The sequence below is a fragment of the Microtus pennsylvanicus genome, chromosome 21, assembly GCF_037038515.1.
Source record: "Microtus pennsylvanicus isolate mMicPen1 chromosome 21, mMicPen1.hap1, whole genome shotgun sequence".
NCBI classification, from domain to species: Eukaryota; Metazoa; Chordata; class Mammalia; order Rodentia; family Cricetidae; genus Microtus; species Microtus pennsylvanicus.
In genome coordinates this window covers 9,617,314-9,622,739 of record NC_134599.1, presented here as the reverse complement: position 1 = coordinate 9,622,739, position 5,426 = coordinate 9,617,314, and the positions used below count along the sequence as shown (strand labels likewise).

Sequence of the window (5,426 nt, the reverse complement as noted above, 5' to 3'; positions counted from 1 at the left end):
CACAGGGCAGCCCGGGCTGGGAAGAGTATTCCTTTATAATACTTGTCCAGAACATGTACTGTTTTTCCTCATTGCAAATATCTACTTCTGACTTTATGTGTGTGTTCATGTGTGTACATGCATGCATGGGGGTGGGCAGGGGTGGAGGCTTGAGGCTGACATTGGAGTCTTTTCCAGTCACTGTCCGCCTTATTTTTTGAGACATGATCTCTCACTGCCTGGAGCTCAGCAATTTGGCTAGAGTTACTGTCCAGCAAGCTCTCGGGACTTCCCTGTCTGCCCCTTCCCCTCCCTGGGATTACAGGTATGAGCCACCATGCACAGCTTTTTACATGTGTGCTAGGGATCAGAATTCAGGGCCTCGTGCCTCGGGGGCAATCACTTTACTGATTGTGTCTCTTGATTCTTTCCTAGCTTTTGCTTCTTCACTAAAAAGATAGCACTTTAATGTGCAACTCATATTTTGAGTCATCGTGAATTTCTTAAGTGTCTCCTATGTGCTTAAAATTATATCCCAAGTCAAAAAGACTGCCAGGTATGGAAGTATAAACCTGTAATCCCAGAATTTGGAAGGTGGAGACAGTAAAATCAAAGACAAGATCTCCTGGGGATAGGGGCACTGTCTGTATCCCCTGGTTGCAGCAGGGTAGGGAGGCAGGCTGAGGAATCTTCTGGGGAAATCCAAATGAGCAAGCATATCCACTTGAACTCCTTTGGTTTTTGCTCTTGTTGTTGTTGTTGTTTTGTTTTGTTGTTTTGGGTACTTGCGACTGAATCTAAGGCCTTGCACAGCATGCTAGCGCTAAGACACAACCTCTTTTTTATTTTTTGTTTTGAATTGGGGTTCTCACTAAATTGCCCAGACAGGCCTTGAGCTCGTTATCTCTTCTTGTCTAGACCTCCTAAAAAGTTGGGATTACAAGCCTGTATGACCTTGACCAATTTGAAAAGTTTTTCAGCTTGGTCATACCATGCCATTATGTCTGGAAAGAGGAAGCCTTGAAGCCAGGGGTGGGGAGATGAAGGGATGGTGAGTGTGGTGGTTTGAATAAGAATCACACACACACACACACACACACACACACACACACACACACACACCACAGGCTCATCAATTTGCGTGCTTGCTCACCAGGGAGTGGGACTGTTTTAAAGAAAAGCATTAGGAGATGTGGCCTTGTTGGAGGAAGCGCATCACTGGGAGTGGGTCTTGAGGTTTTCCAAAGCCCAAGCCAGGCCCAGTGGCTCTCCCTGCTGCCTGCAGATGCAGCTAATGGCCTCAGCTACCTCTCCAGCACCATGTCTACCTGAGTGCCACCGTGCTTCCTGCCATAGATAAGGGGCCAAACCTCTGAAACTGTAAGCAAGTCCCAATTAAAAGCTTTCTTTTGCAAGAGTTGATGTGGTCATGATGTCTCTTCACAGCAATAGAACATTGTGTGAGCAGGACCCGACAAAGCCAGCCATCGTTGGAAAGGGCCAAATATGAGTGGTGGCTTTGGAAACCTGCCTTCTGCCTGGAGCCTCTGGCCCAGAGAGCACGCTGGTGTCTCCAGACCCAGGCAGAAACTGGGAGGGGCCTTCTGGATACTGCTCTAATAGTTCAGTGCTCCAATGACAGAGCCACGGGGCTTCTTGCTTTCACACAGTGGGTGACAGCTCACTGCTGGCTGCTGACTAAGCAGCTGCAGAGTGGGAAGAACGGATTCTATCCTGGCAGGTCAGTCTCTCTATCTATATTTGCATAGGAAAGAGAGCCCCCGGGAGGCAGGCTAGCAAGAGACAGCAAAAGCCAGCTGACCAGAGATGGTAACTCTTTTTTTTTCTTTTGCGCTTGTAATTTTAGCATTTAGGAGATTAAACCAAGAGGAGTGCAAAGCTAGCCTGGGCTACATAGCAAGTTCTGACATCAGCCTAGATTATGTAAAACACTGTTTCAAAAAAACAACTGGGAGCTGAGGGATGGCGAGGTGGGTAAAGGCATTCATCCCACAAATCTGACCATCCAAGCTTGATCCCCAGAACCCACATGAAAAGCGGATAGAGCAGAGATCCAACCTCAACCAAATGGGATGACAGATGTTGGGAGCTGTAAAACCCCAGATCCTGAATTTCTTGTAAACAACTTGTTTTCCTCTGCTCTGAGCAAGCAACTGTTGGCTCCAGTTTTAGCAAAAGAAAGCAGAACAATGAAAGGTAGAACTGGCCCAGGTGTGAGCTGGGTTCCATCACAAAGGCTTCTATAGTCACTGTAGTTGAAGTGCATCCTCCTTTTTTAACTTTTTATTTTTAAATCATTTTACACTTACAGAAAAAAATAAACAGTACCCATATTCTTCACTCAGCTCCCCCTAGTACTATATAAGCCTACATAATCTTATCATCCAAACCAGGGATGACATTTACAAAGACATTCCTGGCTGTGCTTACCTCAAGTTTATTTGTTAAAAACAGCGTAGCGTACTGACCATTTGCAATAGTGTGCAGGTGTGTCCCACCAATCCATCCGTATTTACATTGGCAGACAGAAGCCTTTTCTATGGAGCCTTTACAGGATCTGGGCACCTTTGGGAGCCTGAGCTGGAGCTGAGGCCTCTGCCTTGATTTGAACCTTGGGCTTTGGTTATCAGAGCCTACAACCCTTGGCCACGTAGCTTCTATCTGCTTCCCAAGCTTGGGGTAAACAATGAAAGCAAAATGGTTGAGTCTGTGGCTGGGGCCCTTTGGCACCTTGGGCTTCACCAGGGCCTTGACGGTCTCAGCATGTGTACTAATGGCCTTTGCACTATTTGCCTGCATCTTCTTCAGGCATTTCTTGTTGTGTTTCTTCGCAAAGCACATGTTCCTCAGGAACTTGGGGTCAATTCCCTTAAGAGATTCGTATCTTTGTGAGCGGGGTTTTCTGATGCCATTTCTATACCGTTTTCAGGACTGGTTGTGTATGGTGTGGTTCTTGGACCTGGCCATGTCTGAATGGTAACCAGTGGCTCCCAGAGTGCCTGGGACTGGAAGAGAAATCTCCTAGCTGTGCTTTAGGCTTGGTGCCTTACCAGTTCTCATCTGTGTCCGCCTGAGTTCTAGGACCTGACCCAGAAGCCCACACCGCTTTATCTCTGTTCTTTTCTTCCCATCCCCACAGTTCCTCAGGCTTCCTGGATGTTTATGACTCTGGCATTTTAAAAGACTGATGATCACTTCTTTTTGTTTGTTTGTTTGTTTGGTTGGTTGGTTGGTTTGTTGTTGTTGTTTGAGACAGGGTTTCTTTTTGTAGCTTAGCCTGTCCTAGAACTAGCTCCATAGATCAAGCTGGCCTCAAACTCACAGAGATCGACCTGCCTCTACCTCCCAAGTGCTGGGATTAAAGGCATGCCCCACTACCACCCAGCTCTGATCACTTCTTTTATAGAATGACTTTATCTGATATGTTTTCATGATTAGTGTGTGTGTGTGTGTGTGTGTGTGTGCGTGTGTGTGTATTAGTTTAAGAAACCATATGGATGATGATCCCTCTGGGGTGCTGGGACACACTGTCTTCGTGTGGTGACATCAGCTTTGACGACTGGGTTGAGGAGTATCTGCAGGGACTCACCATCATTCAGTTAGTGGTTTTCTTTTGAAGCTGGTAACCATCTTAGGAAAGAGACCACGAACAGTATGTTTCTCCTCAAGCCCTCCTCGACTGATTCTAACCTCTAGCAGCCAACACTGGCTCTAACAATTAAAACCATTGTGCACAGCAACCGGCACACCCACAGCTAGAGGCAGCCACTAATGAGCGGTCCCTTCGAGTCCATCCCCACCCAAACCACTAAGAGACTGGGAGTGAGTATGCGAAGAGCTAAGAAAGGTCCTTCCTCGGACTGGGACTCTCAGCCACCTTTCTGCACCGCTTTGCGGAGTCAAGCAAAGGACCATGGCTAGCACAGCGGGGAACACACCAGCTCCCCTGTGACCAAAGCCAGGAAAGCCAAGGTGTAGAAGAGAAAACTGCAGGACCCTGGTTAGCACAACCAGGGACTCAGTTTACTCAGGCTGCTGCCTTCTGTGCTGCTAGCTGTTAGAGTAACAAAGCCTCCTCCCAGCTGCCCCACAGGCGGAGCCCAGACAACATCCTCATTTTCAATAACTCTTCCCCTTTATCTCACTCCGCCTGATGCCTAATAAGCTGATTGCTATTTACTTTGGACCAACAGCTAATCTGTTAGTGATTGATTTTAAATTTTTACAGTCATTTGTCTCTGGCAGGACCTGAGACTACAGAAGGCAGCCCTTTCCTACCTGATGAATTGGCTTTTTCTTTAGGGGAGAGACCGGCAAGAAAAAAGAAAGAAGGATTTAAGTCAAAAGTCTTCACGGTTCCATTCTGCTGACGAGCACATGACACCCAGTGAGAAATTCCAGGGCAGTAGTCAAAATGGTAACTCTTCCCGTGAAAGGCAGCTGCCTCGGAATTGTCAGCAAACAACCTAAGTGGGCATTTCCCTAATGGTGCCACGGGGTAAAGACCATCTTCAATATGAAGTAAATTGTAATTGTACTATAAATTTAAAGAGCCTGAAACTCTTAATTAACAAAATTGATACTTATTGCCTAGCTAGAATAGGCTAGCTAAAACCAAAGCCATTACAGTCCCTTAAAACAATCTAAACTGCACGCCACACGATGTATATAGATTTCTGTGGAAAATATGCAGAGAGTGGGTTTGGCTTGCCATTTAAAAATGAAATGACTGTTGACTAGACAATTGTTGTCTTAATTGGCATCACCCAACAGCACTCTGCGATCCAATCACTGCTTCTCCAAATGGGCCCCGTGGACAGCTACGGCGTTCTGAAAAGCCGAGGGAACTCGGTGTGCGTTCATGGACACCTCTCCTTCCCACCGCCAATCCTCTGAGATGCCATCTCTAATTCTGTAAATAAAAATGACCCCCAAGGCTAGCATCTCAATCAAATATTTATTAAAATGTACCCCAAGACCTCTAATCGCAAAATGGAATTAAGTGCACCTGAGTGTCCCTGAGAGAGGCGTGATTTACAGTGTGAACCAGCACAGTGATGGGGTGAAGAGGAGGGACACGGGGAAAAGTGGGGTTCGGGTGTCTGGAGGTGATGGCACAGCTTCCTGGAGAGCCAGTCTTGTACATTAACAGACAGGACACTTTACAGAGCCTCGAAGAGGAAAGGCTAAACTGGAGGCTAAAAGCTTTATCTTATTAATACTTTAGATCTCACAAGACGCTGAGGTGAATCTGCCACTCACCAATACCTGAGAAAGGATGGGGGCAGTGGTGGGGGTGGGGGTGGAGAGGACCATTGCCTCCCCCTGCTCTGTTGACCTTCTAGCGAGGCAAGTGCCCTGTGACAGCAGGTGCCGATCTCAGCAGACACGCTGGGAATGGGAGAAAGTGTTAACTATAACCAGGT

General features: G+C 46.9%; 1 pseudogene; it reads right to left on the bottom strand.

Annotated features, from left to right (window-relative positions):
- Positions 1 to 2,537: 2,537 nt before the first annotated feature.
- LOC142839102 (large ribosomal subunit protein eL29 pseudogene) lies at positions 2,538 to 2,967 on the bottom strand (annotated as a pseudogene).
- Positions 2,968 to 5,426: the final 2,459 nt, after the last annotated feature.